The sequence below is a fragment of the Salvelinus alpinus genome, chromosome 9 (genome assembly GCF_045679555.1).
Source record: "Salvelinus alpinus chromosome 9, SLU_Salpinus.1, whole genome shotgun sequence".
Classification (NCBI taxonomy): domain Eukaryota; kingdom Metazoa; phylum Chordata; class Actinopteri; order Salmoniformes; family Salmonidae; genus Salvelinus; species Salvelinus alpinus.
Genome location: NC_092094.1, coordinates 61,327,637 through 61,351,765, shown reverse-complemented (window position 1 = coordinate 61,351,765; position 24,129 = coordinate 61,327,637).

Below are 24,129 nucleotides of genomic sequence, written 5' to 3'. Positions count from 1 at the left end.
CTGCACACCACTCTAGTCCTCCCAGATCACACTGATAAAATGTAATGTAAAGAACACCTCATTCTAACCCAATCAGAGCCCCTTGTAATGAAAATGTTTGATGAGTAAGTCAGTTAGAAACCTCTATGTATGGTAAGTTATTCAGAGGAGGATTTGGAGGGATAGAAAGGAGGACTGACTTGTTCCCATAAAGTACACACTGTATCAGGAGGTGATAAGGGCTGTTCCCCACTCTCTTTCCTGCCTCGCTCCCCTCACTTTCTCACTCACTTTCTCCCTCCTCTCTCTCTCTGTTTCACCCTTGCCTCTCTCCCCTCTCTCCCTGTCCCACCTCTCCCTAATTTCTCTCCTCTCTCCCCCTCCTCAATCTGTCTCATCATCCGTTTTGTTCTGAGGGGAGAATGAAGACCTAGAGAATAGGGTGGGAAGAAATCATGAATGGCCAAACACACACAATCCACACACAGAAATGCCATAGCCATCACAACACGGCAACCATTCTTGGCTGTGGCTGGGACTAGATACAACCACCCCCATGAAGAGCAGCATTGTTCCCAGCATGCAAACAGCCACAAATGGGCAAAATACTGCTGTTTTTCACATCTCCTCCAGAGCTCCCATGTGCCTGGGCTTGTGACGGACGTTCCCCAGAGCTGGGGGAAACGGCTGCGTCTGCCACTGTGGTGTGGAGACAGAGAGACAGGCAGAGCAACACACACAGAGAGAGGAGAAAGAGAGACAAAGTCATATCCTGCAATCAGAAAGTATTATAGTGCCTTTAACCAAATACCTAGCAGGCTTGGTAAGAGATTTGGATATCTTGGTAGAACAGCGTTGGGTTGAAGTTCGCTGGACCTGCCCACAAAGCCAATTGAAAGGCATGTTCACATGAGGGACTTCTATGAAACGGATGGGATATTGTTATGACCCTTGCCTATGGGCTTGTTTTGATCTCCCCCAAGTGGGTCAACCCTATCAGAGCAGTAGTTAGCCAGCTTGCCTACAGGCTGGGAGACCCAGGTTTGAGACCAGCAAGGACCATTGCATTGTCATCATGCGTTACTGTATGATTTATTTGTTAAATAGTTTGTTAATTTGGTTCAAAGGGTGACACCTAGCCTCCTGCTTAAAGATGCACGACGCGGAAATAGCTCCGCCACTTCCTGTTTGCTAAAATGTTAATAGTTGTGAAAATACAAGCAAGTACAGTGTTGAGAATCATTGTACCATCTAAACCCCTGTGAAATATATTTTTCAAAACCAAAAATAGTGTACTTTCAGCTGTTTGAAGCTGGGGTACAACACCAAAAGTAAAAAACTCAAAAACTAAACTCAAGAACGGGAAGCATAGAAAAGCGCACATAAAACAGATCAACATCTTCTTAGACTTGCATAATGCACATTAATGCACATTTCTATGTGAATTTGGTCGGTTCGCCCAAAACGTTTACATATTGTAGCTTTATGAAGTGTAGGCGATGGTGAGTCATGATCAAGATATGTGCGAGAGGTAGCCTATTTAATCACTCATGAAGGGCAATGGAATGTGTTTTTCCCTTCATGAGCTTAACGGGATATTAATGTATACATAACTCCCTGCACCAGTAATGAATAAAGCATGGCCATGTGCATCTTAACCCTTCACTGTAAAAGGGACATAGACTCCAAAGTAAAAGTTAGCCAGATGTTTTCAGCCCTCAAAAGTAGTCTAACGTCAAGATAAGTCCACCTCCCACGCCATAGGTATCGTACATCCAGCTACATGCCTCAACCCCAACTGAAAGAAAAATATGATTTACGAAAATCTATAAATTATTGCCCAACCTACTAAACAGATGACCAGGCACATAGATTTAACTCAACAGAAGACCAATTATGAGGTCTGAAAACATCTGACAAGCTTTGATTCTGGAGTGTAATATCCCTTTGACGTCAAGCCAGATGACTGAGGGTGACAAGGGACTCCTTGATCCACATATAAACCATGTTTGGGTTGACTGGGACTGGGATGACTGGGATGTGGACTCTTTGAAATGATCTTCCATGCATGTGTCTTTGTTTTTAGTTCTCTGGTGTGTTTATAGACTGTTGGTCTGGTCAACCTCTGTGTATGTTAATCAGCTCTGTTCTAAACTCAGCTGGGACATAGGGAAGAATCCAGATGTCGGTTGGACTGAATCATTTATCTTAGACACAATGACCGCTCCAGCATACAATATAGCATACACAGACATACACACACAAGGGAACACACACGCACACACACACTTAAATATCTAAGGGAAAACAGGGGTTGCCCCATAATTTCAAATGATGACATCCACAGATGCTGGAAAAGCCTTGGTTGTTCACAATGACACATCCTCCACCCACACACACACTTTTATTTCACATTCTGTTATAATACAGCTTTATTTATTATAAAAAATATTGTTTTCCTTCATCAATCTACACACAATACCCTATAATGACAAAACAAGAACAGATTTTTAGATATATTTGCTAATTTATCAAATAAAATAAAAAAGCTGATATCACATTTATGTAACTATTCAGACTCTTTGTTACTTTGTTGAAGCACCTGTGGCAGCGATTACAGCATCAAGTCTTCTTGGGTTTGATGCTACAAGCTTGGCACACCTGTATTTGGGGAGTTTCTCCCATTCTTCTCTACAGAACATCTCAAGCTCTGTCAGGTTGAATTTTCAGGTCTCTCCAGAGATGTTTTCAATCGGGTTCAAGTCCGTGCTCTGGCTGGGCCATTCAAGGACATTCGGTGACTTGTCCCGAAGCCCCTCCTGCGTTGTCTTGGCTGTGTGCTTAGGGTCATTGTCCTGTTGGAAGGTGAACCTTCACCCCAGTCAGAGGTCCTGAGTGATCTGGAGCAGGTTTTCATCAAGGATCTCTCTATACTTTGCTCCGTACATCTTTCCCTCGATCCTGACTAGTTTCCCAGTCACTGCCGCCGAAAAACATCTCGCCAGCATGATGCTGCCACTACCATGCTTTACCGTAGGGATGGTGCCACGTTAACTCCAAATGTGACGCTTGTTATTCAGGCCAAAGAGTTCAATCTTGGTTTCATCAGACCAGAGAATGTTGTTTCTCATGGTCTGAGAGTCTTTAGGAGTCTTTAGGTGTCTTTTATGTGTCTTTCACTGAGGAGTGGCTTCCGTCTGGCCACTCTACCATAAAGGCCTGATTGGTGGAGTGCTGCAGAGATGGTTGTCCTTCTGGAAGGTTCTCCCATTTCCACAGAGGAACTCTAGAGCTCTGTCACAGTGACCATCGGGTTCTTAGTCACCTCCCTGACCAAGGCCCTTCTCCCCAGATTGCTCAGTTTTTTTGCTCAGAATTTTTTTGGTACCCTTCCCCAGATCTGTGCCTTGACACAATGCTGACTCGTACCTCTATGGACAATTCCTTCACCTCATGGCTTGGTTTTTGCTCTGACATGCACTTTCAACTGTGGGACCTTATATAGACAGGTGTTGTAATCAGGTGCCAGGTGCAGGAGAACGAACTTGATAAAAACGGAGTTGTTTAATAAATCCTGATAAAACTCCAAAATGTACAAAATAACAAAAGTGGGTACAAAACCAGTCACACACCAATATAATACATGCACAATCCCATACAATCAAACAATCTCCGACAAGGACATGAGGGGCAACAGAGGGTTAAATACACAACATGTAATTGATGGGAATGGAACCAGGTTTGAAGGAAGATAAGACAAAACCAATGGAAAATGAAAAATGGATCAGTGATGGCTAGAAAGCCGGTGACGTAGACCGCCGAACACCGCCCGAACAAGGAGAGGAACCTCCCGCACCTCAGACTCCTGGAGTGGGTCAGCCACCACCGGCCTGAGGAGAGACACTTGGCACGAGGGGTTAATGCGGTAATCAGGGGGAAGCTGTAACCTTTAACATACCTCGTTCTCTCTCCTCAGGACATTAAATGGCCCCACAAACCGCTCACCCAGCTTCCGACAGGGCAAGCGGAGGGGCAGGTTTCGGGTCGAGAGCCAGACTGCGGTGACGGTCTGCGCCAACTTTCTGGTGCAGTACGGCGTGCTGAAGGTGGACATGTGGCGTCCCATGTTTCTTCCACGCGCCGGAACCAGTCGTCCACCACAGGAGCCTCGGTCTGACTCTGATGCCAAGGAGCCAGAACCAGCTGATACCCCAAAACACACTGGAAGGGAGAAAGGTTAGTGGAGGAGTGGCAGAGCGAGTTCTGGGCCATCTCTGCCCAGGGCACAAACGTCGCCCACTCCCCCAGCCGGTCCTGGCAATAAGACCTCAGGAACCTACCCACATCCTGGTTAACTCTCTCCACCTGCCCGTTACTCTTGGGGTGAAAACCTGAGGTAAGGCTGACTGAGACCCACAGACGTTCCATGAACGCCTTCCAGACTGAACTGGGGACCCCGATCAGACACTATATCCTCAGGCACCCCGTAGTGCCGGAAGACGTGTGTAAACAGGGCCTCCGCAGTTTGTAGGGCCGTAGGGAGACCGAGCAAAGGGAGGAGACGATAGGACCACAATGACCAGGATCGTGGTGTTACCCTGGGAAGTTCTAGGCAAGTCAGTTAAGAACAAATTCTTATTTACAATGACGGCCTACACCGGCCAAACCTGGACGACGCTGGGCCAGTTGTGTGCCGCCCTATGGGACTCCCAATCACGGCCGTTTATGATACAGCCTGGATTTGAACCAGGGTGTCTAGCGACGCCTCAAGCACTGAGATGCAGTGCCTTAGACCGCTGGGTCACTCGGGAGCCGTTAACCCAACCCCTCTGAATCAGAGAGGTGCAGGGGGCTGCCATAATCAACATCCACATCTTCAGGACCCAGGGAACAGTGGGTTAATTGCCTTGCTCAGGGGCAGAACAACATACTTTTATCTAGTGCCCAAACCACTAGGCTACCTGCCGCCGTTAAACTCGTAGTCATTGTATAATTTCAAATCCCCAAATCATTTGAAAAAAACGAAATATGTGTCACTGTCTGAATTATTTTGGAGCTCACTGTAGTTTTCTGCATAACATCCTATCGCATGACTCTCTTCCCAAAAGCCAAATTGGCAAAAGAACACATTACTTTGCAGCAGATTAAAATCGCACCCCTTCACACCCCTTGACAGGGCTCCAGACTAACATTATCCCCTGGTGGCACTTGTGCCACTAACATTTTCAGTTGGTGGCACCAGCCCATGATTTGGTCACCTTATACTACCTTATACTACTTCACCTTATAAATGAATTCACAGTGCTTTAGACTGAGTAATAGATGATTGAGATGGTAGGATAATTCATCTAACATGTCCAAGCAGGAATGCATGAATCAATACATTTTTACGTACAACCTAATCCAGTGATTGTCATGAATTGTGGGTACAATAGGGTATTGTTGTTATCCTTTACTGTTAAAATAAGGCTCCAGAATTTTCTGAATTTTGTTGATCAATAGAGTACCATCGTATGACTCATAATACCAATAAAACGTAACAGTCAAACAGGGAAATGGTTCCAATCGTTTTTCCACCATTTATTTTTCCCATAGGGGATTGTAGAACCACTTCAAATAAGGGCCATTTTTCATGTAGACTTAATCTGGCGTGACGTTTTGATAACAGTGTAAACCTCCTTCGGCCAAGGTGACTTTTGTCAATATATTCACCTTTGTTTGTGTCTGTGGGTGAAGGGTGGGCAGCCTACTTCAAGTACTACTTCACTTGTAGCTACCTTAACTAGCTGTATTATTTTGTTCTGGCGAGGTTTCAGAGATGAACTGTTTAGCATCCTCTCTTGAGTTAACAGTGTGCTGACTTTACTGCGGGAAGACATTGATGTGTTTGCTCTTACCCTCTGGACATTAGTATAGCTAGTAGGCAATAGTGATGATGGAAAAATCTATATAGTTACATATCACAATATTATTTTGGACAATATTATATCAATACTTTGACTCCAAGTATCGGTTTGTTAAAATGTTTCTGCTTGATGGCGTTCGCCAGCGCTAGTCGGCTGTACCTGCGCAAAACACAAAACACTATTTTGTAATCCTATAGCTTGTCCTCCATCTTCTTCTTTTTTTGTTGTAAGTTAGCCAACATGTTTTCAACAATTTTATTTCTATGACTGAACAAAACTCATTGTCACATGCTCTCTCTTGTCTCTGCAGCAGACATATGCAACAACATTTCCCAATTGAGTCCTTTGTACCATTTCCAATATTGTCTTTTTGTACATTTTATCAAAGTACAGAGACTCACCGCTTCAAAATCTTATATCATACCCTGCAGTTGGGGGAAACATGGGAAAGTTATGCTTATTTTAAATGTGTGATCAACTTAATATTCCACCTTGTAAATGTGTACCAGAAAATATCCTTGTAAGTTTTTCACACTTACTCGAGAGCTCTTTTCTGAGTACTTCCATTCAGCATCACTCACCCCCTCTTAAGCCTTAGCCCCACCCATCTCTTTAAGTATGTGCTACACTGAGTGATTAAGGTAGTGTAGTAAATAAGTGGTGAAAGTAGTAGCCTACAGTACAAAGGAAGATCTCCAGGTAAAAGTACACTTTATCTAGTCCTGGGCCTAACATGTTGTTCTTCACATTGTCTCAGGTAAACACACCATATATCAAATGCTGCTACCATGTTGTGTTGCTACCATGTTGTTGTTATGTTGTGTTGCTACCATGCTGTGTTGTCATGTGTTGCTGCCTTGCTATGTTGTTGTCTTAGGTCTCTCTTTATGTAGTGTTGTGTTGTCTTTCTTGTTGTGATGTGTGTTTTGTCCTATATTTGTATTGTATTTTTTTTTTTTTTTTAATCCCAGGTCCCCCGTCCCCTCAGGAAGTATTTTGCCTTTTGGTAGGCCGTCATTGTAAATAAGAATTTGTTCTTATCTGACTTGCCTAGTTAAATAAATAAATAAATAAAAAATATATAATTCTAAATTAATTAATAATAATAATAATATTAATTGCTTTGTTTAAAAAATAGCGACATTTTTGAGATTATTTCATTTTCAAATAACCTAAAGTGGGGGAGAAAAAGGCCATTCATGCACATGGGGTGAGACATACTTACTAATTTGTAAATAAAGCCAATTTGTTATTTAGAATGATTTATTTCTGTTTTTAGAGGGAGAGAAACCAAAAGCCCACCGTCGCCTCATGGGTCTCCCGGTCGCAGCTGGCACGGGTCTAGAACCAGCATCTGTAGCAACGCAGTTTGCACTGAGATGCAGTGTCTTAGACCGCAACTAGTCACAGAAAGCATACAGCGATTTTCCAACCAAAGAGAGGAGTCACAAAAAGCAGAAATATTGATAAAATGAATCACTAACCTTTGATATTCTTCATTAGATGACACTCCCGGGACAACATGTTACACTATACATGTATGTTTTGTTCGATCAAGTTCATATTTATATCCAAAAACCTCAGTTTACATTTGGCTTTGCCTCCAAAACATCCTGTGAGAATTTGCACAGAGCCACATCAAATCACAGAAATACTCATAATAAACATTGATAAAAGATACAAGTGTTGTTCACAGAGTTAAAGATATACTTCTCCTTAATGCAACCGCTGTGTCATATTTCAAAAAAACTTTACGGAAAAAGCAAACCATGCAATAATCTGAGTACGGCGCTCAGAGACCAACACAACCCAAGAATATATCCGCCATGTTGGAGTCAACATAAGTCAGAAATAGCATTATAAATATTCACTTACCTTTGATGATCTTCATCAGAATGCACTCCCAGGAATCCCAGTTCCACAATAAATGTTTGATTTGTTCCATAAAGTCCATCATTTATGTCCAAATTCCTCCTTGTTTTTCGCGCGTTCAGTACACAATCTAAACACAACGCGCGGGCAGGTCCAGGCAAAAGTTCAGATGAAAAGTCATATTACAGTTCGTAGAAACAAGTCAAACGAAGTATAGAATCAATCTTTAGGATGTCTTTAACATAAATCTTCAATAATGTTCCAACCGGAGAATTCCTTTGTCTTCAGAAAAGCAATGGAACAGAGCTTACTCTCTCGTGAACGAGCGTCATGAGCTCAAGGCATTCTGGCAGACCTCTGACTCATTCCCCTCTCATTCGGCCCCACTTCACAGTAGAAGCATCAAACGAGGTTCTAAAGACTGTTGACATATAGTGGAAGCCTTGGGAAGTGCAACATTTCCCACTGTATCTTCAATAGGGAATGAGTTGAAAAACGACCAACCTCAGATTTCTCACTTCCTGGTTGGATTTTTTCTCAGGTTTTTGCCTGCCATATGAGTTCTGTTATACTCACAGACATCATTCAAACAGTTTTAGAAACTTCAGAGTGTTTTCTATCCAGATCTACTAATAATATGCATATATTAGCAACTGGGACTGAGTAGCAGGCAGTTTACTCTGGGCACGCTTTTCATCCAAACGTGAAAAAGCTGCCCCCTATCCATAACAAGTTAATGATGAACACTCAGAGGTTCACTGGTAAGCCACATTTCCCTTGGGATCCATCCCAGTTGGTATTCTGTGTCCACTCGTGGTAGCTCTCTTCGGTTACACATCCTTCGAAGAGTAGAACAGCATAACGGTCCGGACGGCCCTTGTTGTGCCTGGTGAGCAGTTGGTCAAGTTCTGTTGACAGAAGAGGAATGGAAATGTAAGGGTGAACCAACGACCTGACGAACCCGCCACGAATGTTGACTCCGCCTGTCGGAGGTGGAGTTCCAGAGCTCACAGGTGTGCCTGGCATAGATTGTGACTCCATCTCGTTCCGCGCCCTCTTCAACTCGTCAATCTCCGCCTGACTCTCTACCAATGACGAATGACTCTCTGCCAATACCACCTGGCTCTGGACCAATGCATCAGCTGTCGCCCGTATCTCTGCCCTCAGATAATGTTTCCCTTTCTGCTGGTCTGCCTTCAATGATTTTAGATTAACTATCTTCAAAGTAATGACTCTGGACGTCGGGTTTGATATGAAAGCTTCTTTTAGTAATAATAGTTGTTCACGTTACATTTACAAACTTTAGATTCTACAGAACAATGAATAATGAGTTGCTAGCGCAAAGGAGTCAGAATAATCACCTGTCAATTGCACTTAACTAGCGCGTTCTCTCTACTTCCTGTCGCAAGGCATTCTGGAACTTGCAGTCAAAAGCCTAATTCAATATTAACCAGTACAAAATATGTATGTAGTTCTCTCAATCTCCAACACACAAATTCTAATACAATTACAAATATCTTTAGATAGAGCTCGATGAATTATGAATGGGGGTACTGTCATGGTTCCATTAACTCTGTAAACCGTTAAAGTTACAACAAATGAATCGATCTCGGTCTTCAAAGTTTGAATCTGATCCATATGCACTTTCATCAGATGAGCAGAATGGTACTGCCCTGAGCCCCGATAGATTGCAGTGGCCTATGATAGAAACGGTAGATCAATTAAGAATTAAGTGACTCCAACACACAAATGCTGCAACACATTTTAAGAATCTAGAAAAACTAACAGCTTTCTTGGCAACCATGCATTTTTTCGGGTGGAGTTTGGGGTGGGGTAAGTATACAGCACATCGCCGATTGTCCTCACTTTGATTATGCTGTAACAACATACTGTAGCACCATGACCAGGATCTCTATTCTTTTAAGTGAGCAGATTGAGGCTTTCTGGAGGAACGGAAAATCTAGTACAGCTAATAAAGTTTTTTTTAAATTCAATTAGCATATTTGAGTTTAACCACAATATTTGTTGTATTATTTGTTTTGTCTTTTCCGAATCACCTTCTTCATCCTCATCATTCAGTTAATTGAAATTCAATTTTGAAGTCGTGCACAATTAACACTTTGTATTTGATTTATGTCACCCATTCGTTGTCAGTTAGAGACACATTTGCTCCTTGGGACCCAAAAGCATAATATGTACTCTAACTCGCGCTGGTCTGGAGCAAATGAAGCAGTGACACAGGGTAGCATACTAAACCCACAAATGACCTCTAAATCCGGCAGCATAATCTCAAAACTTTTAGTTGAGCAACCACTGTAGGTTCACTAAGTTATCAACGACAGCCTTTTATCCACAAAAAGTCAGTTTTAATGGAAACATCTCTGGTGGGAAAATATTGGATATCGTTAATTGAGATTTTAGAATAGCTAGCCTAGCTAGTGAAATTGCATCAATCATATAATGTTTTAAATATACATCTCTCTATACTTGGCATGTCTCTTGTGATGCGGTTCACAGCAGCACTGACAGATGTGTTGACCTGACAACTGCGTCTGAGTTAAGCTGATAAGGACCAGTCCCTTCTCTTCCGCCACACCTGCACCTCCGCTCCATCAACTTGTCGATGGTCGCCCGGTCTACACTGTCCGGCGTCTGGTGGAGGCTCGTCGGGTCCGAGGCACCCCGCAGTACCTGGTGGACAGGGAGGGCTACGGTCCTAAGGAGCGGGCATGAGTGCCTGCCCGTGACATCCTGAATCCGGGACTTGTTCCGGGACTTCAACCAACTACGTGGTGGTCGCCCTGACTCCATAGCTGGAGCGCTCCTAGAAGGGGGGGGGGGGGTACTGTCATGGTTCCACCTGTCACCAGAGGGCGGCAGACACCATCCTAAAGACATTAACAACGCTCAGGTGTGTCCTATGTACGTATTATGATTTCCCTGTCAAAAGAGGTGTTTTCCGTTGTCCTTTGCTGAAGCTTGAATTGTGTGCCGTTTGCGTTTGTCTCCTGAGTGAGTTTTTGAGACTTACTGTTTGTTGTTTTCCCAGTGTTTCTTTGATCCTTCCATAACTATTTCTCAGTAAGGTATTATGTTTATCCTTAACCACTGATTCCTCGTCTGGTCTCTTCTCTGCACCTGGGTCCAACCTCACCATGTCACACTAGGCACACTCCTCCTTGCACCTTTTCCCTTCATTTGTTGTGGACTTCAATGAACAACACATCAGCTGTATGTGACCAGGAGAAAAATAACTTTCCAAGCCAAACTGCTATGTTATCCCCATATTAGCTAAAGTAACGTCTTAGTCAACATAGCTAATAGAACTAATGCGTTAGTAAATCCGCTACAATCATGTAACGTTACAGTGTACAGTCAGTTACACCGGCGGGCCCTGTTGGCAATTAATTGACTTGACTTGAAAGAGTTCCAGTGTTGTGTTGGATAGTCATAGCCAGATAACTAACATAACATCCCTCTGTTTGAGCCAGGTGTTTGAGTAACTGAACTAGCCAGCTGCATTTGCTAGCTAAGTAAGTGAAACTGAAAGTGAAAAAAGACTAAATCTCTCTCTCGCTTCCTTGCTTCTCCTTCATTTTTGAAGAAATTACTATTGTCTTGACTATTGTCTTTCTCTCTCTTTGAGTCAACTACTCACCACATTTTAGCTAGCTCTAGCTTATGCTTTCAGTACTAGATTCATTGTCTGATCCTGTGATTGGGTAGACAACATGTCAGTTCATGCTGCTAGAGCTCTGATAGGTTGGAGGACGTCCTCCGGAAGTTGTCATAATTACTGTGTAAGTCTATGGAAGGGGCTGAAAACAAAGAGCCTCCTAGGTTTTGTACTGAAGTCAATGTACCCAGAGGAGGATGGAAGCTAGCTGTCCTCTGGCTACACCATTGTGCTACCCTACAGAGTGCTGTTGAAGCTACCGTAGACCTTCATTGCAAAACAGTGTGTTTTAATTAATTATTTGGTGACGTGAATATATTTAGTATAGTTTAATCTATAAAGGATAACATTTTCAATGTTTTACCATTTTTATGAAATTCACTGAGGATGCTCCTCCCCTTCCTCCTCTGAGGAGCCCCCACTGACATATATTAATATGGGCTATTTTCAGCCCTTTCTTGGGTAGTTTATCAGAGATAGACATACCACCCTGCATACCACTGCTGGCTTGCTTCTGAAGCTAAGCAGGGTTGGTCCTGGTCAGTCCCTGGATGGGAGACCAGGTGCTGCTGGAAGTGGTGTTGGAGGGCCAGTAGGAGGCACTCTTTCCTCTGGTCTAAACAAAGATCCCAATGCCCCAGGGCAGTGATTGGGGACACTGCTCTGTGTAGGGTGCCGTCTTTCGGATGGGACGTTAAACGGGTGTCCTGACTCTCTGAGGTCATTAAAGATCCCATGGCACTTATCGTAAGAGTAGGGGTGTTAACCCCGGTGTCCTGGCTAAATTCCCAATCTGGCCCTCAACCATCACGGTCACCTAATAATCCCCAGTTTACAATTGGCTCATTCATCCCCCTCCTCTCCCCTGTAACTATTCCCCAGGTCGTTGCTGCAAATGAGAACGTGTTCTCAGTCAACTTACCTGGTAAAATAACGGTAAAATAAAAAATAAATAAATGGAAAAGAGCAAACAAAACAAGATAACAAAAAAAATACATTCAGCAGTCCATTAAACAATTGGTGTATGTGTGTGCTGCGGGGTTGAACCTACAAACCCATGGCTTGGCTCTTTCATCCCTTCCAGGCTTCTGGGAAGCACGGTGGACAATGAGCTTGTCATAGCGGAGGTAAGCAATGTCCCCACGTGCTCTGGCAGCTTAAATGGCTAAGATAAGTTATTTCCTCTTCTGGCGCACAGCTTCAGGATAGTCCTCGTTGAGGAAGATATATTTCCTCTCAAGTTCTTGGCTCTTTCCAGAACAGCTACCTTGTCCTTGAACCTCAGCAACTTAACCACTATCGGGCTGGACCTGTCACCTGGGCCGGCAGTGGGTTTTCCAGCGCCATCTCAATCTTCCTGTGGTCCATCTTCAATTTCTCAGAGATCATTTCCCTCACTTTGTCCTCCTACTCCATCCAGGTCTCATGTGGAGATTCTGCAATTACATCCACAACTATGTTGTTCCGCCTTGATTGTCCCTCGAGAGTCTGATTCATCAGTAGTTGTTATCATGGATTCATACACAGAACTGACGTCCTCTCTCAGTGATTGCAGATTGCTGTCATCTTGCCGTTCTCCTGTTTCAACCCATCGAGGTGCAAACTTTTCTTCGGGTCCTGGACCTCTCGGGTCAGGTTGTCCATTTTTTTATTAGTTGTATCCACCAGTATTTAGACAAAACACTTGAAGCTATTTTCTTGTTGTTGTAACAACTGCTTGTATAACTGTTTTTGTTTGTTTAAAAGATCCTTCACCTGTGATAGAGAGACACCACTGTCCTCAACGGTACTCCCCCCGGGTTTGGTCTTTGTCTTTGTACCTAGCAGCGTAGGTTACGCTGTTACTCCTCGCAGTTCCAGACAGGGCAGGTCACAGGGAAGATTGAAAACAACAAACAGCAGGGATCTAGACCGCAACAAACCCGGGACAATCCACGGTCCCAGCCACAATTGCTTACTGCCTCGCGGGCTGCGTTTAAGCCCTCAAGAAACCCTGCTAGCTTGCAAGGCAGCTAGCTATCAGCTAGGCTAGCTGCTACGCCAAATAGCTCCTCAGACCCGGCCTTGGTCGGCAGGATCACTGGACAGAGAGTAGCAGTCCAAGGAACTTACGCCAACTGCATCACAGGATCCAAACTAAAAAGTTGGCTAGCTACTAAAAAACTTTCCAACACACTTTCAAAACAACAAACTTTCCAAAACAACTAATCGAGCTCTCCCTCGTTCCGTGTTCAACAGGAAGTGACAGTGTTAGAAGCCTTTTTTTCTCTCTCAGAGCACACATCAAGTGGCTCGCTCATCACAGCAGCAGGCCCCTGCGGAAAAAATGTACCCACACAAGACTAAGAACAACAGTAGTTGCTTCCAAAGCTATGTGTTTCCCGCAATTGGATTTTGAAATGTCAGAAAACTTTTTTCTCTCTCCCGGAGCACATGGTAAGTGGTTCACTCATCACAGCAACAGGCCCTAGCGAAACAGGCCCCAGTGAAACAGGCCCAGGGCAGACACTTTCATTACAGGAATCATGAAGTTAATGCATATTACTGTTTGGCCAAATCATGATTTTAGCCGCAAACATTTTTGACATTTTGAACCTTTGAGTGAGCTGACCATGTAATGAATGGTCAGCTCGCACTGATGAGACCAATTAAAAACGTTACTAGCACAACCAACTCAAAGAGTGACCACGGTAATTTGGCTGGCCAATTACCGTCATCCAAAATTCCTTGACCGTCACAGTCCTTGTCCAGTCTGCTTATTAGTAAGATTTTACTTGTAATTTAGTCTCGTCTTGATATCTTCAACCGAAATGAAAATATAAAAAATTCTGGGTCTTTTTAGTCAGTTATCGTCTCATCAATTGCATCCAAAAAATAGGTGTTTGACTAATATTTTCGGCACTGTTTCTGTTGACAAAATTAACACTGAATCAGACGTCAGTGATTCAAAGAGACCTGGTGTTGAGCTGGATGACCATAGCGGGTTGTTCATCCTTCAAAGGTGTGTGTGTGTGGGGGTCCACTGCTCTGATTAATAAAGCAAACATGGAAAAGCTATGTTTTCCTGTCACTAAGGAGCCTCTCGGTCATGTCCACCACACCACACACACGCACGCGCACACACAAACACACACACAGCTGGCAGCAGCCTGCTAATTACAGACAGAAGTTGTTAGGCCCCAGCCAGCCAAGCAGTTATTTACACTTTGTATTTATTTGTCCTTTTTCACATATTCGTTCTGTGTATCAGACCTACTGGAAGTTGCTGCTGGCAAGTGCCAGGGAAAGCATTTGGGTCCACTTACAGAAAAATGATATGAGGCCAGACAGAGGGAGAGATGAAAGGCTGGAGAAAAAAAAAACACACCAAAAAGAAAACGCTAAAATAAAGATCGCAAAAAAAAGGGAGAAAAGAGGAGGAGAGGAGGTGGAGGAAGGGAGGGGAGGAAGGAGGGGAACAATTTGTTGTAAGGCTGGTTGGTAGTAAATAGCAACCAAATGGCGCAGAGAGAGAGAGAGAGAAAGAAAGAGAGGGAGGATGTGTACTGCATATACGTATGCGCGCGCATGTGTGTTTGTGCATTTGTGACTGTGTCTGTGTTGACTCCTTTTGGTCACTTGGCATCTACTGTAGACAGAACATCTAAACCCTACGACCTTTACTCCCTCTGACCTACACAGTAGCTATGTCCCCCCACCCCCACACACACACACCCCACCCCCCTACAGGGAGGCTAACAATGGAGGTTAAACAGTGGCTGAGAGAGGGCAAAACCACCGGGAACATTTTCTTATTTATGACCTATAAAATCCCATGTAATTTGGTGGTTAACTTTAATGGGTAACATTTGAAATCATTCTTTGTCCTCCCCTTTAATCATTTCCACATTAAACAAGGCAACTGTCAAAATAAGATGCTATGTCACCACTTGCCACCGTCTGCACTTGTCATTCTATTTCTGTCTTTTAAAGATTGTCTTTTCGCTTTATTTTAACTCAAGCAAATAGGAAAATGTGGGGAATGTTGAGACAATGGGATACTAGTTTCTACTCTGTTATAGCAAGAGAAGTTGAACCCTTTAATATTTCAAACTGTAAAACAATTTGAAGTGGTCCAGCTCAAACATATTTCGTAAATAGTTCCACAGCCTTTTTGTGTTCACCCAACTTTTTGGGAAAATTCCCATTTTGAGTTGGTCAGAACATTGTTCCGAATCAATGGCTGTGTTTGGAAAGTCAGCCCAATTCAGATCAGATAATTGGGCAAAAGATCAGAATTGGGCTGCCTGTTTAAACACCGCCACGTAGACATATTTAGGAAAGTTTCAATCAACTTAAAATTATGTGTTACGGAATTTGTCCTGTTTTAAAGGCAAGTTATTTAATTATTTGTATTGCCAGTTGGCTGTTATATTTGTTTGTAAATCAATGTTGAACTAATAATCCACTTTGACTTCTCTCTAGTTCCAATCATGATCCAATTAAAAACCTCTTAAGGATCCCGTAGGGTCGTTGTCCCTAAACCGGGACGGTTGTTGCTAACGTGCGCTAATGTGACTAGAATGACGTTGTAAGTAACAGCAAACTTTCCAGGACATAAACATGTCTTATATGGTGTGAAGCAGTAACCGAAGTGGTAACCGAATCGGACAGTGAGGAGACAGACAGGATATTACGTTGCTCACCTCTCTTAGAGGCTTTTATTTACAATATTAACAGGTGTAGGACTAATTGGCCAATAAACTTTGTACATAAAACAAGAAACAGGACGTTGACTTGAATAAATCAAACATATTCTCAGTATAAGCTATTCCGACAACATCTCTTTGCCTATAACAAAACTCAGGTATAACTCTACTCTAGCTAACCTGTTACCTGCACAGCCTGCTCTCCCCCAGGTATAACTCTACTTTAGCCAACCTGTTACCTACCCAGCCTGCTCTCCCCCAGGCAAAACCCAACTGAGCACCTAAGTACTCTTTCCAGGAACTCCCTTCAGCTAGGAATGTTCCATCACGATAGCCCCAAAACACATTTCTACCAAAAATGCATAATTTCCCATGGACATAACATCATAAACAGCGGTTTTACATAAACACACAGTTTACATAAACACACAGACTTAAATAACTTGTGCCATAACTTCTACTTTAAGTCACACAATACACATTCATAAAGTAATTCACCCCTGCGATAATTCATCACTTTGGTTATTCCCGTCAACCAATAAATGTTCCTCGATGACTCGTAGACCAATTTGCCTCATGTGAAATGCACACTGGCATTTAAACAAGGATCAGCGTGGCGCTTCAGACAAACACAGAGGTAGGTTACACTCTATCAACACTTTGATCGTTATTCTAATAATATTTTTCACATTGCTAGACCATGTACGTTTAAATCGGCAGATTTATACACGGCAGAAACATTGTTAACAAGTTACATTGTTTTAATAACTGGCGTGCACAACAATAACTCGACTTTGGCGCCTTATGTCAAAGTATTGTTGGCAAACGGAATGCACTACTCAATCCAACATTCTCTTTGGTTTCAGGATTCTTGACTTTGCCTTGAAGAGATACAATAAAGAGTCTTTCTTCAACCAATAACTCGTTTCAGTGTCATGCGGTCCATGACATATGGGCAGAAAGCTTCAATTCTTGTTAATATAACTGCACTGTCCAATTTACAGTAGCTATTACCGTGGAAAAATACCATGCTATTGTTTGAGGAAAGTGCACAACAACAAAAAACGTTTATCACGGCAACTGGTTTGATACATTCACCTCTGAAGGTAAATAATGTACTTACATTCAGTAATCTTGCTCTGATTTGTCATCCTGAGGGTCCCAGAGATAAAATGTAGTATAGTTCTGTTTGATAAAAGCCATTTTTATATTCAAATGTAGGAACTGGGTTCTACAGTTTGAACTCCTGCTGTCTCTGGCCCCACACCCAGTGAGTTCTTTCAAATCTATCTTGACTAAACACAGACCAGATAAACAGGTACAACAATCTAATTAATGGTTAGAACAAATCCTAAATGTTTGCTATATCTGGTTTAAGCCTTTGAAATAGACACGGAGCATACCAAACATTAGGAAATATAAATATTGAGTTGCCCTCAGAACAGCCTCAATTCGTCGTGGCATGGATTCTACAAGGTGTCAAAAGCTTCCTGCAGTTGTGTAAAGTTGGCTGGATGTCCTTTGGATGGTGGACCATTCTTAATAACAATACATGGGACTTACTTTGGGAAAGTATTCAGACCCCTTGACCTTTACCACATTTTGTTACGTTACGTTGTATTAAATACAAAAAAATATCAGCAATCTACACACAATACCCCATAAAAAACAGTTTATCAGACATGTTTGCTAATTTATAAAAAAACTTAAACAGAAATACCTTATTTACATACACTACCGTTCAAAAGTTTGGGGTCACTTAGAAATGTCTTTGTTTTTGAAAGCAAATCACATTTTTTTGTCCATTAAAATAACATAAAATTGATCAGAAATACAATGTAGACATTGTTAATGTTGTAAATGACTATTATAGCTGGAGTCAGCTGATTTTTTATGGAATATCTACAGAGGCGTACAGAGGCCCATTATCAGCAACCATCACTCCTGTGTTCCAATGGCACGTTGTGTTAGCTAATTCAAGTTTATCATTTTAAAAGGCTAATTGATCATTGAAAACCCTCATGCAATTATGTTAGCATAGCTGAATACTGTTGTTCTAATTAAAGAAGCAATAAAACTGGCATTCTTTAGACGAGTTGAGTATCTGGAGCATCAGCATTTGTGGGTTCGTTTACAGGCTCAAAATGGCCAGAAACAAATACCTTTCTTCTGAAACTCATCACTCTATTCTTGTTCTGAGAAATGAAGGCATTTCCATGCGAAAAATTTCCAAGAAACTGAAGATCTCGTATAACGCTGTGTTCTACTCCCTTCACAGAACAGCACAAACTAGCTCTAACCAGAATGTAAAGAGGAGTGGGAGGCCCCGGTGCACAACTGAGCAAGACGACAAGTACATTAGAGTGTCTAGTTTGAGAAACAGACGCCTCACAAGTCCTCTGGGATGCTGGCCTTCTAGGCAGAGTCCCTCTGTCCAGTGTCTGTGTTCTTTTGCCCATCTTAATTTTATTTTTTTATTGGCCAGTCTGAGATATGGCTTTTTCTTTGCAACTCTGCCTAGAAGGCCAGCATTCCGGAGCCGCCTCTTTACTGCTGACGTTGAGACTGGTGTTTTGCGGTACAAGAGTTGATGGTGTAATCGCTGCCAAAGGTGCTTCAACAAAGTACTGAGTAAAGGATCTGAATACTTATGTAAATGTGAAATTTCAGTTGTTAATTTTTAATCAATTAGCAAACATATCTGAAAACCTTTTTTTGCTTTGTCATTATGGGGTATTGTGTGTAGATTCACGAGGGGGAAAAAACGATTTAATCTATTTTAGAATAAAGCTCTACCGTAACTAACAAAATGTGGAAAAAGTCACGGGGTCTGAATACTTTCCGAAGGCACTGTATATAGCGCTTTTCAAGGACCCAAAGTACCTTTACAATTGTAGAAAAATTCAAATGAAATATTGGAGTCAAAAGAAAACATTAGACTAAATAAAAACATGAATGAAGAGAGGGCTGGGCTCAAAGCAGGGAATGAGTGTGATGTGTAGGGTTGGATACAAACCCAGTTTCAGGTAAGGGGCAGGATTGGGGTTAGGATAAGGTTCTGCACAGTATTTTATTTAACCATGCAAGTCAGTTATGAACATATTCTTATTTACAATGACGGCCTACCCCGGCCAAACCCTAACCCAGACGATGCTGGGCCAATTGTGCGCCGCCCTATGGGACTCCCAATCACATCCACTTGTGATAAAGCCTGGAATCGAACCAGGGTCTGAAGTGATGCCTTTAGCACTGAGATGCAGTGCCTTAGATTGCTGCGCCACTCAGAAGCACATCATGTACTTGATTTCAAGGAGAACCCAGGATTTGAGCCAGGGACCTCCTGATCTGCAGTCAAAGGCTCTACAGCTGAACTATACCCCCTACAGTATCGTGAAGAGAGGAGTGTCTTTGTAGTGTATGTCTTTGGCTGGATGTCCTTTGTGTGGTGGACCATTCTTGATACACATGGGAAACTGTTGATAGTGAAAAACCCAGCAGTAGCTCAGTTCTTGACACAAACCGGTGCGACTGGCACCTACTGTCATACCCTATTCAAAGGCACTCAAATCTTTTGTTTTGCCCATTCACCCTCTGAATGGCACATGTACACAATCCATGTCTCAACTGTCTCAAGTCTTAAAGATCTTTAACATGTCTCCTCCACTTAATCAGTGGTGGAAAAAGTATCACATTTTCATACTTGAATAAAAGTAAAGATATATTAACCCTCTTAAGTATCGGACCCTTTTTTTCAATTTTCGCCTAAAATGACATACCCAAATCTAACTGCCTGTAGCTCAGGACCTGTAGCAAGGATATGCATATTATTGATACCATTTGAAAGGAAACACTTTGAAGTTTGTGGAAATGAATGTAGGTGAATATAACACATTAGATCTGGTAAAAGATAATACAAAGGAAAAAACAACCGTTCTTTTGTATTTTTTTGGATCCATCATCTTTGAAAAGCAAGAGAAAGGCCATCATGTATTATTCCAGCCCAGGTGCAATTTAGATTTTGGCCACTAAATGGCAGCAGTGTATGTGCAAAGTTTTAGACTGATCCAATGAACCATTGCATTTCTGTTCAAAATGTTGTATCAAGACTGCCCAAATGTGCCTAATTGGTTTATTAATAACTTTTCATGTTCAAAACTGTGCACTCTCCTCAAACAATAGCATGGTATTATTTCGCTGTAATAGCTACTGTAAATTGGACAGTGCAGTTAAATTAACAAGAATTTAAGCTTTCTGACAATATCAGATATGTCAATGTTCTGGGAAATGTTCTTGTTACTTACAACCTCATGCTAATCGCATTAGCCTACGTTAGCTCAACCTTCCAACAGGGGACCCACCGATCCGGAAGAAGCTAACAATGATCAACAACTAATTTGACAGAGCTTGAATATTTTTTTTAAGAATAATGGGAAAATGTTGCACAATCCAGGTATTGAAAGCTCTTGGAGACTTACCAAGAAAGACTCACAGCTGTAGTCGCTGCCAAAGGTGCTTCTACAAACTATTGACTCAGGGGTGTGAATGCAAATTTAAAGATATTTCTTTATTTAACTTTCAATAAATTAGCAAACATTTAAAAAAACATGTTTTAACTTTGTCATTATGGGGTATTGTGTGTAGATGTGAGGGGAAAAAAGTATACACAACAAAATGTGAAATAAGTAAAGTGGTATGAATACTTTTCTTAGTTTGCACTGTTGGCGCTACAAACGTCTTAGGTATCACTGCTCTGTTAGAGCTAGAAATGTAAGTATTTCGCTGCACCCGCGACAACATCTGCAAAATATGTGTACGTGACCAATACAATTTGATTTGGATGGGCTCGGTTTCAAAGAATCACTTTTACGTAGAATAAATGCCATTACAAGCGTCGCAGATGAGAACACTAACCGTTATATTTTATTCTGCCCTTATCACACACATATTTTATGGTAAGAATTTAATGGAATACATGAACTATGAATTTAATTGGCATGGTGCAGCCATATAGCCTAGGCTACTAAGCACAGACTAGTAACATAATTCAACCAAAAATATGCTGTTCTGTTCTTTCTAAATATATTCTCTTGGTAAGAGTATTTCTTAAGACCTGAAATAATAGATTTATTTGTGATGGTATACATTAAATGGATTTATTACAATGTTAAAACAGATGGAGGAAAGATTGGAACATGGCTCCCATATTATTTTCAATCCATGACGTATCAGACCACAGTTTGGCCCTGTATCACATAGGTTTCACCAATCTAGCCATTTTTTCAGGGAAGGGTGGAAGGAATGATGCATTCCTAAACCATTTGAACAGGGCCCATGACCCGAGTGTGGCAGGATCAGTATCCTGTGGTGACGTTACGGTCAAAGAGTCTCCTCCGACCTGAACTTGACCTGAAGACATGAGGAACAATGCATGACCATTCCTGGGTGTGTTTGTAGTCATTGTTCTGAGCCACGTGAGCGTGTTACACTTCATTGTCCTGGCTCACTCAAGTCTGTCACAAAGAGAAGCTGTCATTCCCTAATAGATGCCCGCCGCCCCTCCCTCTCTGGTCTGATGGTGCTGGCATCTGTGTGTGTTAGTGTGCTTTGTTTATGTACAGACTGTGTGTTTGCTAATGTTGCACATAGATGCCCATTAATCAATACAATTGTAAATCAAATAGACAGTCTCATTCCATTCAGAAGTTCCCTGTTTCTCCAGACTTTTTCATACAGCAAGTATTGGCTTTGAGTCCTCAAACTGAAATTTTCCCTGTTGCATTCTGTCACGTTCTGACCATAGTTCTTTTGTTTTGTATTTTCTTTGTTTTAGTGTGGTCAGGGCGTGAGTTGGGTGGGTAATCTATGTTATCTATTTCTGTGTTGGTTTTCTGTGTTTGGCCTGATATGGTTCTCAATCAGAGGCAGCTGTCAATCGTTGTCCCTGAATGGGAACCATATTTAGGTAGCCTGTTTTCTGTTGGGTTTTGTGGGTGGTTGTTTTCAGTCTTTGTGTGTCTGCACCAGATAGAACTGTTTCGGTTTTCACTTTTGTTGTTTTGTAATTTGTAGTGTTCAGTTTTTGATTATCATTCAATTAAGATGAACACTAACCACGCTGTGCTTTGGTGCTCTCCTTCTTCCACTGACGAAAGCCGTTACAGAACCACCCACCATAAAAGGACCAAGCAGCGTGGTAACAGGCAGCAGCAGCAGGAGCAGCGCTATAAGGAGGAATGGACATGGGAGGACATTCTGGATGGCAAGGGTTGCTACACATGGGAGGAGATCCTGGCTGGAAGGGATCGCCTCCCATGGGAACAGGTGGAGGCAGCCAGGGAGAGCGGAGGCAGCAGCTAAAGGGAACCGGCGTTACGAGGGAACACGGCTGGCAAGGAAGCCCGAGAGGCAGCCCCAAAAATTTCTTGGGCGGGGGCACACAGGGAGTGGTTTTAAGCCAGGTAGGAGACCTGAGCCAACTCCCCGTGCTTACCGTGGAGAGCGTCGTACCGGGCAGGCACCGTGTTATGCAGTGGAGCGCACAGTGTCCACGGCGCGTGTGCATAGCCCGGTGCGGTACATTCCAGCTCCTCGTATCGGCCGGGCTAGAGTGGGCATCGAGCCAGGTGCCATGAAGCCGGCTCAGCGCATCTGGTCTCCAGTGCGTCTCCTCGGGCCGGTGTACATGGCACCAGCCTTACGCATGGTGTCCCCGGTTCGCCCGCACAGCCCAGTGCGGGCTAGTCCACCTCGCCGCACTGGCCTGGCTACGGGGTGCATTCAACCAGGTAAGGTTGGGCAGGCTCGGTGCTCGAGACCTCCTGTGCGCCTTCACGGTCCGGTCTATCCGGTGCCATCTCCTCGCACCAGCCCAGTACCACCAGTGCCAACACCACGCACCAGGCTTCCTGTGCGTCTCCAGAGCCCTGTACGCCCTGTTCCTGCTCCCCGCACTCGCCCTGAGGTGCGTGTTCCCTGCCCGGTACCACCTGTTCCGGCACCACGCACTAGGCCTACTGTGCGCCTCAGCAGGCCAGAGCTGCCCGTCTGTCCAGCGCCGCCTGAGCTGCCCGTCTGTCCAGCGCCGCCTGAGCTGCCCGTCTGTCCAGCGCCGCCTGAGCTGCCCGTCTGTCCAGCGCCGCCTGAGCCGCCCGTCGGTCCAGCGCCGCCTGAGCCGCCCGTCTATCCAGCGCCGCCTGAGCCGCCCGACTGTCCAGCGCCGCCTGAGCCGCCCATCTGTCCAGCGCCGCCTGAGCCGCCCGTCTGTCCAGCGCCGTCAGAGCCGCCCACCAGTCAGGAGCTCCCAGAGCCGCCCGCGAGTCAGGAGCTGCCAGAGCCGCCCGCCAGTCAGGAGCTGCCAGAGCCGCCCGCCAGTCAGGAGCTGCCAGAGCCGCCCGCCAGTCAGGAGCTGCCAGAGCCACCTGCCAGTCTGGAGCTGCTCTTCAGTCCGGAGCTGCCCTTCAGTCCGGAGTTGCCTTTCAGTCCTGAGCTACCCCTCAGTCCTGAGTTACCCCTGAGTCCTGAGCTGCCCCTCAGTTCGGAGTTGCCCTCAGTTCGGAGCTGCCCCTCAGTTCGGAGTTGCCCTTCAGTCCTGAGCTACCCCTCAGTCCTGAGCTACCTCTCAGTCCTGAGCTACCCCTCAGTCCTGAGTTACCCCTCAGTCCGGAGCTGCACCTCAGTCCGGAGCTGCACCTCAGTCCGGAGCTGCCCCTCAGTCCGGAGGAGTTTCTTCAGTCCAGAGGCGTCCTTCAGTCCAGAGGTGTCCCTCAGTCCTGTGGGCCCATTTATTAGGGTTCCCAGGCCAGGGTCGGCGGCGAGGGTAGCCGTTCCTAGGAGGTCACAGAAGCGGACTAAAACTATGGTGGAGTGGGGTCCACGTCCAGCGCCAGAGCCGCCACCACGGACAGATGCCGTCACGTTCTGACCATAGTTCTTTTGTATTTTCTTTGTTTTAGTGTGGTCAGGGTGTGAGTTGGGTGGGTAATCTATGTTTTCTATTTCAGTGTTGGTT